Genomic DNA, 19,992 nt, shown 5'->3' on the forward strand with positions numbered 1-19,992 from the left:
AAATAAGATACTCATAACTTTCAAATACTGCTTTTACTAGTCGTCACTCGTCATTAAATGTAACTGTATATTCAAGAGCTTTCTAATAATAGCCTTTAATTAAACGAAGGACTGTTAGAGGGTTTCTGTTGCCCTTTGAAGTTCTTAATTATTACTTGTATCCAGCGTTTTATGGTACACTTAAGGTTAAATTAAATCATTTAAATATACCTTGAAGAGAAATATGAAGACTTTTGCCCATTTTAATTAAATCTCTGAATTTCAGTATTTGAAAATAATAACATATGTTTTGATTTTTTTTCATGGCCGAATGGTAAAATGCTCACTATATTAAACAACAAAAAAAGAAATGGTAGCTTTTTATGGGACTAATCGCTAAGCAGATGCATGTAAATGAGCTATTTTCTATGCATGGCTTCCAAAAGTGCTAATTAAATAGTTGGTATTCAAGGCTATGCTCGCTCATTGTTTAGTGACACACAAATCCAGCGATGTGTGCCAGCAGACATTTTAAGTTGAATGTTTTCTCCTCTACGGTCTTTGTCATGAAATGGTGGCACCATGATGAGAACACTAGTGTAAGCAAAACATTGAAATATGCTTTAATAATGTTTTAACCATGTAGTGACACTAGTCTAGTTTTCTAATGAATTTTTAATTTCTGTTTTCTTATAAGGGTGATATGAGTTATCGCTGATGCATATTAAATCATATACATGAGTCATTTTCTCTAAATTTGCATAAAATGGCTAAATGCTAATGCACCAAATGGAGCTTACTATATGTGGTACAGCAAATATTCCCTTGAAGATTTTCTGCAATCAATCTCCTGTATTTCATTAGCAACCAGATAAGGTGTGGTCTGCAGAATAAAAAAAGAAAAGTGTGTAGCTCATGAACTTATGAGGATTCAGATGATTTCTTTGTGGTGATTAGAGTGGATTCTGCAATTAGAATTCATGTAGGTAAAACACACACGCGCTTCCTTTAAAGGCACAGTGCAACAAGAGTTCTGAATACAGCCTTGCAATTGTTAAACAATGAAAAGGCACCATTCAATTATTGTGACTTTTTTACATCTATAATTAAATGAAGGAAAGCCATACTTTAAATTTAGTGTCATTTGATTGGCATAACCCTTACTGAAATTTTACAATTTCCCTACTATGTTTATAAAAGAACTTTTAAAAATAACCATGTGTGAAATGTTTTGTTTGCTAACTGTTCCCATTTTCCTTGTCAAATAATGGTGAAGAATTTTCTGGACTAATGTTTAACATTTAAAAATGTTTTTTTCTATCATCAAATACTCTTACTGAACTGACATTAAGATCATATGCCTTAAAAATTGCATTAGGGAAGAGTATTATTGGGCAAACCAGATATGTTTACTTGAAGGATAAACTTGCTGCTTTCTCACTCCACTCATCAACCCTTTTCTCATCCCCTATAGTTCCACCATCTGGAATATTTTTTAACCCTGTAAAGAAAAATTGGGGAAAGGGATAGCTATTTAAAAATAAATGCTTTGCCCTACAGTTATTTTGAATTAGTCTTGATAAATAATTAAGGAATGCATAATATATTATTTAGATGCCATGGTCTTAAGAATTTGAGTGGTATTTCAAGTACAATTATAGTCATTTATTTATCAGTAGAAAATTTACATAATCACACTTCAAAATCCAGTGGACTGGAGAGATATCAGAAAGACACCCATGAATGTGGTAATGACTCCGAGCATTAGATTAAGTTAATAATGTAGTGATGCACATGATATTCTAATATCTAGCACTACAGTATTTGATCACTTAAAATGATAAAGGCATAAATATTTTTCTCTTTTCAAACTGTATTTTGGGCAGAAGCGCTCTTTATAGTATAAAATGCAATTTGAAAAATCAAAATTGAATTAGACAATCTCTAATGAAATAAAGCTAGTTAACTTTTAATAAATAAAGCCAAAAACTTTCAATGACCAAGAAAATAATTTTATCATAATAATAACGATTGGCTAACGAAAAAGTGTTCACTTCATGTATTTTGAACTGACAATATAGACCTTTAAGCTAAAGTCCAGAAAAATAACAGAAATTCGAGTCCTCTCTCCTGTCATTGAGCACAGCATGCAAATGGAGGGATTACTTATTGGAGAGGTAACACACTCTGTGTTAGCTCAGTCATGCTATGGATTCTTCCTTAGCAGCTAGTCCATCTGAGACAAATTTGGCAGAAATATATGCAGTATTTGTACTGTGCTGTTTGAATCACTGGAATCCCATGTCATATCTGCAAACTGAGACTTCAGACTATAATTGGGCATGAGTCTTCAGTGTGGAAATCTAAGCTACTCAGCAATTTTTAACTTTATTTAGGGAGAGCTAAACTTTTTATTTTTATATTAATCTACATACCTACAAAGTGTCTTAAGAGTTACTTTATAAAACAATGCAAAAGCAAATTTATCAATTAATTCCTATATCCTTGCTGTCTAGGTATTTTCACTACTGGAACCACTCAAGAGGTATATATTACAGACCCCAAAGATGAATTCCTATCAGATTATTTTTCTTCCATCCACTTCAAACCCACTTGCCATGAATTTGTCATATTTAAAGCTTCTAAACAGTTTTCAGGCTATTCCACAAACCACTCAATACCCTCAACTGCAGCTTCCCAACATCAGCCAATGCTAATTTAACTTTGTATGTACATCATATATTTCAAGAGTAACTCAATCCATTAAAGTAATATATATTGGGTAGTAACTGTGTACAAACTATGTACTTTCTAAAAATAAGGCCTAAAATCTATTATTTGAGTTCCTCCCAAAGACTGTTATATTTATGCAAGTTTCAAGAATTCATAATTCTCATTGAATTAAAAATAAGGACTAAGTACACTTTTATTATTACTATACGAGAGATCGAACCCTGACAGGAAGTAAGTCCATAGATTCTGAATTTCAATGATATTACATCTATTATTGTCTTCATGAAGGTATTAATCTCCAAATATATGAAGTTTTTTTAATTAGGTCAATGTTGATAAATACATAAATTAATTATATTTGAGATACTCATTCGGTGGAAATATTTCTAAATCATACTTGTTAGACATTTTTCCATCCCAGTAAATTTCACTCATATGTATATATTTGTGTGTATAGGAAGATACTTTTCCCTAAAAGACAAAGATTTAAGAGACATTCTAGGTAATATTCTGTAGATCATTTTTTGTGGCCTGATTCAGAGAAAGTATTTATTGTGTATCTTTTTTTTTTTTTTTACGCACATCTCTTTTCTCAAGAGGTTCCTTTTACAGGTTTTCGCCAATTATTAAGGTGATTAGCATCTGTAGTTTTTTCCAATCTCCCACTAGCTATTGATGATATTAAAAATAAACATCTTAACCTTGTCAAGTTTAAATTTAAAACTTTAAATAGCCAAGAGCCAGGTTGCAGTTAAAATTCTCCTGTTAGCTTGTTTTCCCAGGGCCAGTGACGATTAAAAGAAACTCAGAGAAAACACGAAATCTGTCAGACAGCTACTTAGTGACAGAATTAAATGAATATTGTTAGGTAAGTGTTTTAATAACGCAGCATTTTCGAAGCATTTTCTGAAGATTATTTCTAATTGGCCCTGTCATAAAGTGGTAGCAAACTGCTTTAAAACAGTAATCAGATCGAAAGTAGTTGAGGAAGACTATGATAGGAAGTTGTTAATAATGCTTCGAAATTTACCTGTGAAATAGAGCGTGACTACTTTCTTAAAAGTGGAATTGAAAGTAAACGGCCTCTGTAATGCAAATCAACCAGTAGCAGGAAAGCCACTACCTTTGGAGTCCCACGACTTCACCTGAGCTTGCAATAGACCTTGCAATAGACCCTTTTGGTTCATGGAATGAAAACTGTTTTGACATGTTGGCCAGTGCCCTTCGGTGTCACTGAAGCTCAGCCCGCGGACGGCTGTGCGTCCGTGTGCACCAGGAGGCCTGGGACCCCGTCCCTGGGCGCGTGCCTACGCAACAGCGGGACCGCCCGCGGCCTCCTGGGACCAGTGACCGTCACCCGCAGTAAGGATCGGGGCGGCTCCCCCAGTTTCGGCCCTCTTTCCAAGACCTCTTTCCAAGACCCTCTTTCCTAGCCTCACCCGAGGGCCGCAGAGCCGGACCTGCGCCGGGCGAGTTGGATTTAGCCCAGTTAGAGTTAAGATGGTATCATTAGCTGCGCACAGCGTGACTTCCCGCTAATCCTCTCTGCAACTTACAACAAGTTTAAATGTCCATGCATGATGTTATTAACTGGCTTTAGTAAGTGCTTAAGACCCAGATCTCTTTTTAAAGTAATCTCTGAACAAGTTCTACTGTATCCACCCAACAAGGAGATTAATATTTCCAGTAAATCTGATGATGGGGTAAGATGCGCCCTGAGCTCCTAATGGGCAATGGGGGTAGAAGTGGGAGTTGCCCCAGGGAAGGGCCCAGAGCGGCAAGCGCTCACCAACGCCTGCCACCAAACAAAACTTCCCCGCCCCCGCCCCACCCCTGAGCTTCCCCGCAGGGAGACCCTTTCCGTTAGCAGCTTTTCACTAAGTTAATAACGGTGTGTGTGTGGTGGTGGCGGGGAGGGAGGAGTTGGGAGTTACACAATATCTTTATCAATGATATTGATCACGTCCAGGGAAGAAGCCTGGGCAAAACTAGAGACACCGAGTGTCAGCAAAAGAAAGCCTCTTAACCACAAGTTGCGTGCCGCCTGAGGAAAGGGCCCTGTGGCAGGGGGTGGCCGCTGGGAGATGCCTGCCTCTAACCGACGTCCAGGAGTGACTAAACCTCGACGCCACCCCCATTCACAAGCTCAACTCAGGGATTCCCAAGCAACTGCAGACCGGAGGTGGCGCAGAGGCAGTGACCAAGGTCGCTGATTAGGGGCCGAGAGGCAGGAAAATAATAATTTAAAACAAAAAACAAAAGCAGAATAGCCTTCTCAGACGCAGCTCGGCGTGCCAGGCAAAGGATAGGCTGAGGACCCGCCCCTGCCGAGTCCAGCAGCGCGGCGCCGGTGTCCAGCAGCCTCCAACGCGCCGAGCGCGGGCGCGGGAACTTGCGCCAGCGCGAACTTCAGCCGCCTCCCAGCCTGCTACCCGGGCCGTAGCGCGCCCCCGGCCTCCCAGTCGCGCGCCAACCCGGGAGCGCGCGCGCCGGCGCACCAGCTCCGTCAGCCAGAGCAGCCCGTCTCCCAGGAAACACCAATCAGACGCCCGCTTTCAGGCGAGGGCCGCGAGCCGCAGCAGCTGCAGGAGGACTCGGGCAGTTGGCGGTCACCGGGAGGCGTCGTCCTGCCCCGCGGCGGGCCAGCCGCCTTCGCTGCTGCCACTGCCTAGCCTAACCGCTTCTGCAGCCAGTCACAGAGTCGGCTGTCTCCTCTGTGCACCGCCCACGCCAAGTACCTTGCAAGGCGGCTGCTAAGCCTGGCTATTTTTAGATCTCCAGAATGCGCTGTGCCCGCGCTCAGCTAAAACCGAGTCAAACCATCAAGCATAGTGATGTGCTGCTCTTGGAACAAATATGGCTCAAAACTCCGTATTTCCCTGAATAAAGTCGATTATCTGCGCTTTTTAAAAGCCCTACCCCCTGTGGTCTGGCAGTTGGCTGAAAAGCGGAAAGCCACATGCTCCCACCTCAAACATGGTCATCACCTTTCTAAGGAAGTGCACTAACTCTCGCAGCCCTGATTGAGGGCAGATAAATATTCCTTAACATCAATCACAACTATATACTTTCCATTTCCATTCACCACCTTAGAATTAATTCCACAAATAAGTCGAACAGTTCCCAGAAGGGGTGAAATGGGTTCTCTGAGCAAATAGGAATAGAGGATTCTGCTGATTTCTGTACTAGGTTGTTTAAGTTGTGCTAAGAAACCGATGAGCAGAAAAACAGGGTAACAAAGCCGTCCATTAAAATCCAGAGACATTGAGGAACTGCCTTACATGCCCCATTGCTGTAGGACCTGTTTAACTATCTCGAAGTAGTCATGTTAAAACAATCGACCCAGCATTATAGATATCTTTTTACTCAATAACTGATTCTAATTAGTTCTCAGTCTTGAAGAACACCTTGTCCTGTGTCGCCCATCTCACCACTGCCACCCCCAGCTCCCACTAAATGCAACATATTATGGTGTGTTTTACTTAACTGTAGCACATTAGGGAGGAAAGGGTATCGATATTCTGAAACCACAGTGACATTTCCAGATGTATAGATTCATGGGAAAAAACTAGATACAAAGACAGTTACATACTGTCATTCATTTTCTAGCCACATTGGAAAATAAAACCTTTGGCTTCATCTCTCCATTTTTAAAAAGTCAAAATTCCTAAAATGATAAAATATCTTAAAATATTTATATGTATTCATCTATATATCTTACTTATAATTTAAATGGTTTCTTAATTTTCATCAGGCTACACAAAATCAAATTAGAATTTTATATTTTTCCAAATAAGAAAATTGTTTTAATTTTAAAAATAAACACAAAGAACTCTCGTGGTGGAAAATTTACCGATCAAGGTGACCTAAAGAAAAGTCACTTTGGAAAATATTCCATTTTGAATGTAAATAATGCATTTGTCTCATTATTATGCATAATGGTAACTTCATTAAGGGATTGATACTAGTGAATATACCCATTCACATTCAGCAAGGACACTGAAGAAGTCTTCCTGTATCTTTTTTTTTTAACCTTTATCCAATTTTCATTTTTGTTGTTGTTTTGTATGACTGTGTTTATCCTATATCCTTTATTATTTGATTAGTGAGTGACTTTTCCATGTTAATTTTCTGGTATAATAAAGTAGGGTAAAGAAAATAAATGGGTTCTATCTTTATATTTACTTTTACAGGTATCATTTTATCGCCCTATTTCTAAGTATTTCATGAAAAGATTCTAGATGTCAAAACCTGCAGTTAACGTTCCTGTTTAGAAATACGCAAAATAATACCTTTGACGTTGGCAACTCAGATGTATTATTCAGCAAAACAGCAATTACTCATTGTTTTGCACTTACATGTTAAGAACTATGAGACACTTGGTGACACAATAACAAAATTGCAAAGTCAATTACATTTAAAATAGACATCCTAGTAAAACATACACAACCAATTCCATTTGCTTTTTCTGAACTGTTTTGTTTCCTTTTTCTAACTGTTTACAGTTAAATAGATTTTGTGAATGTTAAACCGAAAGATAACTGATTTACACACATCATGAGGGGGAAAAAAGTTAGAAAGTAGGGGGAGGGGCATAACATAAAAAGGAAGTGTATTCCTGGGGACACCAGAATCCACCTAGGGAGGTGCCAGAATATTCTTAAATATTTTTGGAAATGATGTTCTTTTGCAATGTCAATCACAGTGGCAAACTGAAAGAGCAGTGTACCACAATTTAAAGCAAAATTTAAGCTAGATTCACACTAACAATTCTATGCAGGACTCAAGTAATAAAACCCAAGTACAGCCCATTTATATTTAAGAATAGAGAGCTTCAGGTGGGACTGGGTGTTTGTTTTATTGTATTTTAATTGCACAAGCAGTATTTTTGTAATTTGAACTTGCCAGTAATGAATTCCACCTCTCATCCCAGCCTGAAGCCTGAACTGAAGTTCCCATCAGAAAATTAAAATGTTTCTCTGGATAAAATAACTTCTAAATGAACTCTCTATTCCTTTTCGTTTCTTTTTGTATTTTCTGCAATGTAGCTCCTCGCAATGATATTAGTTCTAGTGTGGGAAAATATTATAATTGAGATTTGGTAAGTTATTTGCAGACTTTTCTTTACAGTTTTTCTTTACACTGTGCTGACATTTAGTACAGCCCTGGTGAGGAAAACAATACTACCATTCATAGCTCTAGACGTAGATTTCAATCGACTTAAGCGGGCACAATGAAACTTGGTCATTCACTGGTTACCCATATTGTGTTCTCAAATTTTCTCTCAGCAAAAGTATAATGACTCAGTATTGTATGGTTGCATAGACAAGGGCTCGGAACAAGAGACACTAGTTTTGTCTGACGGTGTGAGAAAGTCGTGAAGGGATCTTTTCTTCCAGATGGTGTTAAATTCAGCTGCCTTTTTAACATTGGCCTTGCACAGCAATCTGCTGCTCCCCTTTCACAAAGACTGCGCTTGGTTCCCACTAGTTAACATGCATACTCACGCAACCTGCAACTTCACTCCAACTGTTTTACAATGCAGTGGTATGCTAAATAAACTTGATCCGGTTTCTGCCAATGTTAAAACTAGCTTTCAAAGAACTACTTAACTGATATTTACACTTCTTTTGACTTAAATGTACATGCCTTTGGAATATTTCAGATTTCAAAGAAATATCACCTTATTATAAGGTCAATGTAGAGATTATTTCCAATACCCTTCAAACTCATGCTCAGATACAGTACCTCTCTTCAACACACACAAATAAAACAAAATGTCAGAAGTTTGATGTGTAATAGAAAAAAGAAAAATTGGGACATGTTGCACCAAGAGCAGTGAAACAGCAAAAAATAAAATGAAAATAATAACATTGAAATGTATTTTTATTGATCGATAAGTTATGTAACATTAGTATGATACAAAGCAAGTTTGATATGACAATGGTAAACACATAATTATAATATTGTTTATTTTCCTTAGATGTTATATTTAACATATTTACATAAAAGACCAAGATGTAGGCAAAAGCTTCAGTAATTTGACTCCATTGAGTGCTTTCAGTAAACAATAGGTTTCTCCAGCAAACATCTTATTGCCTTAATTGAACCTCCTTGAAAAAGAAAACCACACACTTTGTAATGTAAATGTTAATTGTAGTAGACAATGGTTCTAGGTAAATAGCACCCCTGGACATGAAGTAAATGAAAGGAATACAGGCACTTAACAATGAAAGGTTGTTTGCACAAACAGTGCTTCAAATGTAAATAAACAAGGGTCTTCTCAACGGTCACTACAGTAGTAAAACTTTGGCACGTGTACAGCAGCCAAATTGAGAATTTATGTATATAAAGTCTCTCAGACTTTCTAACTGAAACTAACAGTGGTTTAACAGGCTTCTCCAGTCTGAAGTCATATAAGGAATTGAAGCTACAAAGGAAATTGTACTACTTTTAAAGAAAAAATGTATATTTGAGATTGTCAGTAATCCAGGCCACATGGAAGATAACAGGCTATTTGGAATATTTTCTAATTGCAATGGTTACATTTCTGTGTAAATGCCTATACAAATGTTTGCTTGGTGACATATGGAAAACTTAAGGACTTTTATGAAAAGGCGGCAATGGGGACCTCCAAAGCACCAAAGTTTCTGCTAGGCATAGTATTCTTTTTAGATTACATTAAAATGGCTATTTCGACCCATCTAGCTGAGACAATTTCAAAATAAACTTTTTATCATATTGTTATAATCAACTTTCTACAGGTTAATGATTTTATAATTTTACTTCAGGTGTATATCTACTAGCCCAATAAGACCAAGTTCCTAGATGTATCATGTTAAGAGGTAAAAAGCCTCATGAAATTATAATGACTGTTTATATAGAGATATGTATTTTAAAATACAGCCCACCCAAAACAAAAGTAAAAATGTGGTCACAAGGCCATAATCTCATGGACTGAGATTTTGACATTAGGGGCAGGCAGTCATGGGACTTTCTTGGAATTGCTTTCTAATAGGTTGCCTTGAATTCTGAAAATCTCAAACAACGAAGAAAGCCAAACTTAATTATGGCCAGATTAAACAGTGGTTAAAAAATTAACAGAAGCAGACAGTATGCAGCAGCTACAGACCAGTTGGTGCTGCCATTTGGGGAGCTGCAGATGGCTGTGGGTGGGAAATGCCTTTACTTTCTTAAGCGATGGAGATGAGTATGGTGTGTGCACTTGATGTTTTTTTCATACCCCCACCCCCCAACAGGGCTGTCTGTCATAGGCTGCCCGGCCTCGCTTTATCACTTGCCCCCGAGCGTGGGAATCGGAGCGTCCTGCCGTTCACATCTCCTGCATTCCGTTTAGCGGAATCAATTAGGCAAGACAGACCCTCAGATTCCCCACCCCCTTTCCATTTTTGTCAGGTCTATATACGTCCTAATTATTTCAGTTTGGGATGCCAGAGCTGTTTCCTGGATAGACCTGATCATCCTTAAACAAAAAGAGAGGAGGCGCACACGTGGGTTGTGGCGTAAATGTCACTTTCATTTCCAATGCTAGGCGCAGAGTAAGACAGAACATTTTTTTAACACTTTGACAAGAGGGGAGGCGATCTCGTCTCCATCATGTCTTTCTGCTTCAGTAGCTTCCTCAAGGAAACCCTCTTGGAACAGAGAAGCATCTGTCCTTGTATTTTGAATAGAAGAATAAAAATCAGCCCTTGCTGGTTTTTTTTTTTTTTTTTTTTTTTTTTTGAGTTTGCCTCTGTTGCCCAGGCTGGAGTGCAGTGGCATGATCTCAGCCCACTGCAACTTCCACTTTTTTTTTTTTTTTTTTTTTTTTTTTCATTTTTCCTGCTAGCTCTTAGTCCTCAGTATATATAAATTACTAACCTTCCGGTATAAACTTTTCTGAAAGTCTAATTTCGTACAAATTGACAGACAGCCCAAATACATGTAAAGTAATTTCCAAGCACAATCTTCCAATTTTGAAGGGGAGGGGCCTCAGGAAGGAACTGCCCAAGTCTACATGTTATGGAATCATTTTTAAACTAGGTACCAGACATCTCTGCAACAGCTTTCTAAGAAAAAAATCCCTGATATATAAACTTTTGCCTTAAAATAGAACAAACTGCACATGCATCTTTACTCATTAGCACTATACACTTCTTTGCAGCTGCAATAACCCCTCTCAAGATATATCTGGCACCTTGATATTTTAGCATATGTGTGTCACTTAATTTCCTCTCATCCCACCTTTAATCATAGGGGAAAAAACAAAACAAAAACAAAGTTAGATTCAATAAGTATTCCTGACCTTTCTGGTTTTTACTGTCTCTCGGTTGTAGTCTTTCACTCTCACACGCTCCCCGGCGATCTTGAAGGAGTTTTTACTTTCGGTTATCTAGCTTTATGAAGACCAATACACTCATACAGCTAGATAACCAAAGATAACAACTCGCTTCCCACACAGGCCTCTGTCTTCCTCTTGCCAGACTCCAGGTCCCGATCCTTTCTGGCAGTACCGAGGAGTAGTCGTCCAGGATACTTGCCGCGCTTAAGATTCCTCCTTTTATGTAAATATGACCTGGTTTCTGTTTGTGTGTGTGCGCGGCTAAAATATCCAAACGAGATCTGTTGCCTTCAGAGTTTATTCCGAACTTTTTTTTTCCTTTCAGCAAGTAATCTCCGGCAGCGTTAGCCAACAATTCATCTATTAATATCAGAAAATAAAACCAGCTATTAAGGTGCAGCAAGCTGTTACGAGTGAGCAGCAGCATCCGTCCCTTCACAGGCCTCTATTTGCATTGTAAATTGCTTCTTTCTCACGCAAGACTCTTTAGCCTCTCTCTATAGAGATGTATAAAGCCAACGGCAATTTCCAGCGCAGGTTAAGGAGGAAGGAAAAAAAAAACATCCCATTCTATAGAAGTGACAGCTGATTCAAGGATCTGCTCCTGATCCTTTTTGGTTAGGCACCATGAGCTTTTTACCAAGCGGTGGCAGCTTGATTGCACATATCTTGTGTGTATGTGTTTTAGGGGGAAGATCCTCGATTTCACAGGGCTTCTAGGCTGGGAAGGAGAAGATGCCGTCTTGCTGGCCTGCTGCTGCCCCCGGTCTGAAAGAAGGAGAAAAGGGCCATCATTGGAGGGGCTTTCACTGCCAAATTGTGGACCAGCCCGGCAAGGTCAAAGGTTCGAGACCGCGGGAGACCAAGGTAATGATGATGTCATGAGAAATCTCAAGTACATGGTTATTGATATGCATCAGTGATCAGCCAACTGCCCCACGCCTGCTGCCTGAGCAGCGGCAGCGACAGCAGCAGTAGCGGCAGCATTGCAACAATCCCTATTTTCTCAATCAACATCTCTTCCGCTAGCACTACCGACTGCTCCTGGAAAAGCAACCCGCGGCCTTTTACCTCCTCCGTGCTAGTGTAGATCGTTCTAATATCCAAAGACTGGAAGAAATCTCTCTCTAAGGACAGATAAAAGCATTTCAGATCTGGGGAACGTCTTTGCCTGCATTTTTCTTCTGGCAGATTGCATAGGCAGACAGATGGAAGGCACTTTGCTATTGCTTAAAGCAGGGCCTCGTTTTCTGGGGCTGGGAATCAGATCTGTATTACGCAGTGAGTCGATGTGTGATTACAGTGACAATTTGCTCTGGTGGTGTGTTTTTAATGGCTTCACAGCTCAGTCATGTTTTGTATCTATGTACCATGGCGATAGGGCAGCGTATTTTGTTCTGTAAGTTCAAACTGAATGCTCTTAAGCAAGTGGACTTCATCCTGGTTTTTAAAAAATGACTGCATATGTAGGGTGTGTGCGTTAGAATGCAGCACAGATAAACATTGCAGCATTAGTTTCTAAGCTGTACACAACTCTGCTGTAATGAAAATCCTGAGCCTTTGTCTATTGTTTTAAACATCAATTTTCATACAAAAGGAAAATGTAATAGTCTTGCTTCTGAAAGTATGAAAGAAGCATTGTTACCTCGTGAAGAATACATATAAAACACCTGGATGTTAAGAGCATAACTCTGCCCTACCTTCCCCTTCTCCACCCCCACCTTTCTTCTATCTAGAGAGGAATGCTGTTTTATTAATTAATTAGCCTCATTCCTTTTCTTAGAACTTTTCAAAGTGTGAATATGATCACTTCAAAGAGTCTTTTTCTTCTTCTCTCTCCTTAGTAATGAGTAATCTATGTCTAACACATAATACGCGTAGTTGTAATATTCAAATGTCCCTCAACAGAACATCTAAGGTAATCTACATAAGATTCATATTTACCAAGGGTGAACCTTATGAACTGCTTTTCAAAATTTCAAGTTATGTTTGGTCATATTGCTATTCTTTAAAATATATGCTATTAGAGTAATCTTAATATTCTTTGCACATATGACTAGTTTATCACAATACTCTCATTTCTATAGATTATTTTCCCCAACAACTAAAACACTTTTGGAATTAACATACACTTTCATTAATTCAGTGACTTATTCATTTAAGACACGAATGTGAACACGCTTACTGAATTACATACAGAGCACATATATATAAACCCTATAAAAAAAGACTAGCAAGAAAATCAGAATAGTGAGGAAAAGCCTATAATTAAGAGTTTAAACTACAATATTACACCAATTAAAGACATGATTTAGTAACATAGATGCCAGCGTTTCCCAAGATTTTTTATTTCTTTACTTTTTTGGTAAACATTCCAGTACTGATTATTTTGAAAAGACTAAGCTCTTGAAATTGTTCATCTATTTTTCTTATCAAATTATGGTACAAGAGGTACAATCAGAAATGGCTGCATTGGGTTATACATAAAATGCACAAGCAAACCAAAAACTAATTCAGAGAAACACACCTCCATGAAGTTACTGTTCCTTCTTGAACTATCTGGTCACAACATAAACTACTAAATAAAAATGTAACATATCACTGAGGCACATTTCACTTTAGACATTATGTCAAACAGTAATGAGCTTTGCCGCCTTGGAAGAGTGAGAGTATTGTGGCCTTGCTTTCCAAGACACAGATGCAGAATCATTAGTGATTTGGCATGTATTACTTAAAGCAAGCATGTGGTCAGATGACAGATATTTTTAGAATATCCTTTTGCTTTATATATACCTGGGTGGGGGTTGGTGGAAGCAAAGAGATGTCATGCATTTGTCTGTGTACGTTTATCACCCCCATATCTGTGTGAATTTGCAAAGTAACAGGGCTATATTTCCACACTTAGCAACTAAATGCATTTTTAAAACCAAAGTACCCATCATGAAAGCCAAGACACTGAACATTTGATATGCTTCTACAATTAAAAGCTATAGAAGATACTGTCTTAAAATAGCATATTCTAGGGCAATGCCACATAGTCATATCAACTGGACTCTAGGCCTGGTCCCCATGCCTGGCACATATGACATAGACTCATCACGGGAGCCCCAATAAGTAAAATGAACCAACATTAGGATTATAGGCAGTCTGTTCATTAGCCAGATAGCCAGTTAAATATTTTACTCTCTACCATCTCTCAGGATATGCAGAAATAAAAACTACACAGGAAGGTTTAACACAGAGCATCTGATTATTTTGAATATTGCCAAAGTTTATATGATAGTTTACCATACATATTTCAAAGACTGTATTATTATACAGGATGTGACACAAGTTGAAACAATTGTGTAGCCCTAAAGATTCCTAGCAATATCTGTCACATACTAAGAGCAACTATTAACACCTACATGTTATATCAGATATTTTTGCTTTCAAAAAGCTATTAAGCTGAGCAGAATACCATTTTGAAATCTGCATACTGAAGGATATACTGAATTTAAATGGTTTGCCTGCTCATTCACTAATAAATTCCCATTAATGGCCAGTAGATTAGGACGTGATTGTCATGCTTGTTTTCTAATCTTTTTATAGGTCTCCAGATGGCTGAAACATGAATTGAAACATTCTGGTTTACTTGGGAGTAAACAGTCTCTGTTTAAATTAAAAGTGAAAAGTTAGGTTTTCCACATTATTTGGATCAGAATTACGCTATTTCATAAATTCAAATGCATTAGGTTTGTCACCAATATTTGGAACACCTCTGAATCCTATTCAGATTACTGTAAAGTACATGAAGAATTGACCTATCACTGAGATCCCCTTTTAATATTTGGTTTGTATGATTCAAATGCATGTAAACCACAGTCCACTAGTACAGTCAAGACTACCATTTTCTACATAAAAGCCATTTAATTTACAGTGATTTGTATAGTTCAGGCAAGGTACCTGACTGGCTTACTTTCTAACAAAAGTATACTATTGTTTACTCTGTATCTCAAATTTCTTTTTTATGGGCAGTTACAGGTTATATTTGTATTATGCTTGATACATAATATACAAAGGCTCCCTGCAGAGGAGAAGGCTGCACATACAGAACCTTAGAGCATGAATTAGGAGATATGCAACCCACTGCAGGCCTGCCACCCAGTAAATAATACTCTATTTTGTACATCACTTGGATTTTATCAAATGTAAATTTCAAAATTACCTTTGGTTGGTTGGATTGTCTATTCATTTATGCTTCTTTGCAGTCTCATCTGAAAAACAGTCCAGAAAACAAATGATCACAGTTTTTATATATATGAATAAAGTCATGTAGCTATTGCTTCATTTAAAATATTGCTATTACCATGGTTCCTTAAAATGCCAAGAGATTCCATAAAACCCCAGTACAATGTATCCTGGGTCTCAGCACCCACAGGGTTAAATATGCTAATTTGCATTTAAATGGAGACATGCATGATAATGTGAATGCAAAATATGCAGAATCTGGAGGGGTTTGAGAAATTAATTTTTCTTTCTTCTTTTCTTTTATTTTTAGCTTGGAAGGAAGAGGGACTCTTAAAAAAACATTAGGGACTTGAACCTTGTAACCTGCCATACAAAAGAAGAGAGTCTTTCCATGTAAGGATTTTAAGTCTGGAACAGCCTTATTTTCTAAATGTTTAAGGAACTGAATTTCCAGGCCTTTCGAACAATGGGAATTCCTGGATAAATATCTACTCCATTAGAAAGATGCAAATAGTTTACTGGAAGGCCACAGCACAGTGAGATGTGCATTCATATCTATGGCTCCTGATTGGCTCTTTCCTTCAGTAAATCAATGAATAATGTAAAACCTGATTGCTGTAAAGTGGTGGATTTTTGAAAAATTCCCTTCCCCCATTCCCTCTCGATCCAAGATTCAGGAATTCAATACTCCCCCAAATAGGTTGCTTTTCTTTTATGATTTTTTATGCTTATTGTTATTTTGGACTGGAGGGGTGGGGCTATTGGTTTTGCAAAATGAAAGTATTGCCCTGGTTTAATTACGCTGACTGTGGGAGCTCGCTTCCTGAGACAGCGCCCTAATTACCGGTGCCAGGGTGGAGAAAGGAGGGTGGTGGGCAGAGGTGGACACCAAGAAAGGGAGGAAACGGAATCCGACTCTGCGGTTCTGGGCCCAAGGCAGCCACAGCTCCAAAGCGGCCCCTGGCCGTGGCCGTGACTTGACAGAGCCTCCGGTCTAACTTCTGATCAATTCCACTGCTCTCCTGACCTCTCAAGACAGTCCCCCATTCAAGCACCGCGGGTACATTTGCAAGATAAAACGCCGCAGACACTAATGCAAATACATTGCCCGAGTTCCCATCACCCTGGGTTCCTGCAGATAATTCCAGGCCACAGAAAGGAGTTCTTGCCTTCCACAGCCGGGTCTAGACTCTAAGCAAATCGCAAAGACCCAGCTCCGTTTGGATACCAGAAGCGTCTTAAGCTGAACCGCTCCAAGTACCCATAACTAACCACGATGGTTGCATCTTGATGAATCTCAACTTGGGATAACCCTGTAAAGCGGCCTCTCACCTCCCAAAATTCAAAAGGCAAAGAGAAAAGGGAAGTGGAAAGCCACCAGATCTAGTTAGCTACTGTACTAAGTTTTCCACCAAAATCGAATCAGACCCTCGCTTCCTTGCCAGGTAATTGCAACTTTGGGGGCGGTTAAAGGGAGGCGAATTATTCAAAATGCGAATTCGAATCCAGAAGCGCAAAATACAAGTGCATTTTGTTCTAGGTTTAAAAGGGAAACCCCCACCACCACCACCACCATCACAAAACTACATACAAAAATTCCCTTTTCCAACGCGAAGATTTCCTGGCATCTCTCTGCGATTGGGGGTCAAGCCGCTGGATAATTAACAGTACTGGCTCAGAAAACTCACGAGATCAACAGGTTTAACATCCGAGGCACACAATCAATTAGCTGAAGCAAAGCCCCGGACTGGCCCTCGGAGCGGCCCGCAGCGGGGCTCTGCGGGCACCGGCTAGCGGGCGAGGTGAGGAGTGCGGGCGCGGGGCCGCGGCAGGCACTGCTGGCCTCACGCCGCCGGCAAGCTGCAGCCTGAGGGCCGCCACGATACTCACTTGATCTCCCTGCGCCAGGAAATGCTGCCCCCCAAATCCAGCTGGGCAGGAACCGAGGCGCCGGCTGAAAGACAAGATCCAGAGTCACAGCACGGCCGCAGCACACAAACAGGCTCCTTTCGGCGTCTCCAAAAAAAAAAAAAAAAAAAAAAAAATGTGTTTTTCTCATCATTCCTCTCCTCTGCTCAGCACATTTAAAACTGCCGCTCAATTCCACATGGTGATTCTTGGTTGATTGCGTCTAAAATAGTTTAAATGGGTCTTCCCTTCTGGGGAGAGGGAGAAGGGAGCAAAAGACCAAGGAGGAAAAAAAAAAAGCCAACTTTTCCCCCCCATGCCAGGCACTTGCTCCCTGAGCCTCGGAGTGGAGAGTGAAGTGGTGTGTGCGAGGCTTGGCAAGTTTTTGGGGGGGCTGTCCAAGGTCTAGTCCAGCCCCCTCTGCCGAGGAGGACGTGCTCTGAAACTCAACCAATTTCCCCACTGCTTTTGTTACTGATGAACTGAAGCCCTATTGTTCATCCATTGCCACGGTCTTTTTCAGTCCCCACACTACGTTCTGCGTTGCCAGAGATAATGAATTTGCACCCAAACCTCTCACAGTCCCCTCCTGACAGACGGAACAAATTAGAAATGTCTCGTCTGAAGGAAGGCAATGGCTACATTTTCCTATTGTAGGATGCAAAGCACACATTTCTTTGGAAACTTCTTTTGCGTTTTTTAAACATCCTTTTCTTCTCTTTTTCTTTTTTCCTCCAGTTTTTTTCCTCTCTTGGTTTCTTAAGATTCTTCTTCTTTTTTTTTTTTAAATAAAGAATCGCCCTGTCGTTTTTCCAAAGAACCGTTTTATGTAACTTGTGAGTCTTCCTAACCTTCTTCCCCTTCTTTCCTCTCCTTTCTTAAGGACTCTCTTTGCAATTTTATTTACAAACTTGGAGAATGACCTTTTGACTCGCATACTTGTTTTTTTTTTTTTAAAGGTCTTCTGGTTCAAGTCCCCCTTCTTCACTCCTTCCCCTGTTTGTATCGTGGTTGTTAAATGTGTTTGGCTAAAGACAAGAAATGCATTCTCAAGATTTTTATTCTCTAAACTCTAGAGCTATTCTAAAGGTACCAGGGACGCGCCATAGAGGTTATCTATTTGAGGAGGAAGAAAAAGCGTGTGTGTGTGTGTGTGTGTGTGTGTGTGTGTGTGCGCGCGCGCGCGCCTCCGCGCGCCTGTCTTCCAGGGAGAGACGGAGAGATGTGGGAGGGTGGGGGTGGAAGTGTGTAGACGACAGAGAAGGGTGGGGGCTTCGAGGGTAAGGTGGGCTTCCTGCAACACAAGCGGGGAGGCTGCCAGGGGTGTGGGCACGGGATTGCAGGGAGGCGGTGCAGGAATCCGTCCCGCAGAGTGCCGTCTGCCTCTGTGGGCCTGTTTGCGCGCCTGGGGCTGGCCGCATCGTGGGCGCGGGTATCTGCGTGCCCGGGTGGTAGTTCCGAGCCTGCGCGCGTGCGACCGGGTACGGGAGGGGGGAAGAGTGCCGTAAAAATTCAGACGAGTGGCCCGTATGTAAATGCGGCCCGGGGGGAGCAGGGAGGCGGTAATGAGAGCCGCTGGCGCTCAGCCCCGCCGGCGGCCCCTAGCTTTCCCGCCAAGTGCAGCCGGAGGACAGACAGCCATGCGTGTCCTTGGCGGGAGAGCCCCCACCCGCCGCGCGCGCCCGCCCTCCGCGCACACGCACACACTCCCCTCGCAGGCGTGGGGCCCAATGGCCACGAGCATGTCAGGAAAACAAAGCTGGGGCTGCGAGGTGGAACGATGAAACGGCAGACTTGGCAGCCGAGGGCAGAGCGGAGGAGCCGCCACCGCAGCCACCGGCGCTTTCTTGTCTGCTCGCAGCTCTGCCCTCTGGCCCAGAAGCAGCCCAGGACCATTTCTTAGCTGCCTGAGAGAAGGTGGCGAGCAGAGGAGGGGGCGGATGTGTACAGGGAGGTGCCAGCGGCCCCGTGCGCGGGCACGCACACGCCGGCGCGCAGGGCTGCCGTGGGCGGAAGGAGGGGAATGAGAAGGCCTCGGCAGCGTCTCAGGGAGGCACTACCTCCGCGCTGAGGCCGCAGAGTTCCAAGTGCAAAACACCAGGCCAAATCCGGCAAGGCGGCAGCTACGGAATGGCTTACACCTCAAGCCTCCTTCCGCAAACAATGCGATGGGAAGCACCTGGCTGTTCAGGGGAAGCCTGTGCTGGCCTCTCTTTTTAAAAGGGTGAACTCGAACCCCAACCTAGGAGCGCTGGCCTAGATGGCTCGGCAGATAAGTCCCAGACGTGGCTATGGAAAGACTGATCCCTCTCTGCTCAGAGCGCCTACCTCGGTGCTCACTAGCGCAAGCACCTCCCAACACACACACACACACACACACACACACACACACCACGGCACTCCCATCACTTTAAAACGCGCGCTCATCACCCTGCTGTTAATGAAGCCGCTGCGCGTAATGAGTGCACAGGTAAATAGGTACCGAAACCAGAAGCCTTCACCAGTCGGCTGGGCGATTTACCTCTCCCTACAGGGAGCAATTGTAGTTATCTTGTTTTAGGAGTGATTTGCTGTTGTCTGTGGTCTCCCCCTCCTCTTCTTGTGGAGAGAAGCCAAAAAAATATATATGTTCCGTGGTCAGAGTCTTCTTTCTGATAAGTTACCCGAGCATTGGTCTAAAACATTTGCTTAATCTGTTGGTTTTGGTTTGTTGTTTTGGGGAGTGTTGCTTTTCTGAGGGAAGCAAAAGAACGTGTGTTTGGTGGGGCTGGCAGCTCAGGACAAGAGTCTGCGTGTGC

At 41.1% G+C, this 19,992-nt stretch overlaps 1 long non-coding RNA gene across 1 annotated transcript; it reads right to left on the reverse strand.

Moving 5' to 3' along the window:
* Window positions 1-10,947: 10,947 nt before the first annotated feature.
* Window positions 10,948-17,553, reverse strand: LOC105538207. Its single transcript, XR_001005857.1, has 3 exons — window positions 17,177-17,553; window positions 15,264-15,312; window positions 10,948-11,824 (listed from the first exon to the last, which is right to left on the reverse strand). It is a non-coding gene; the product is annotated as an uncharacterized LOC105538207 (long non-coding RNA).
* Window positions 17,554-19,992: the final 2,439 nt, after the last annotated feature.

This window comes from Mandrillus leucophaeus, unplaced genomic scaffold (assembly GCF_000951045.1).
Source record: "Mandrillus leucophaeus isolate KB7577 unplaced genomic scaffold, Mleu.le_1.0 Scaffold187, whole genome shotgun sequence".
Taxonomy (NCBI): domain Eukaryota; kingdom Metazoa; phylum Chordata; class Mammalia; order Primates; family Cercopithecidae; genus Mandrillus; species Mandrillus leucophaeus.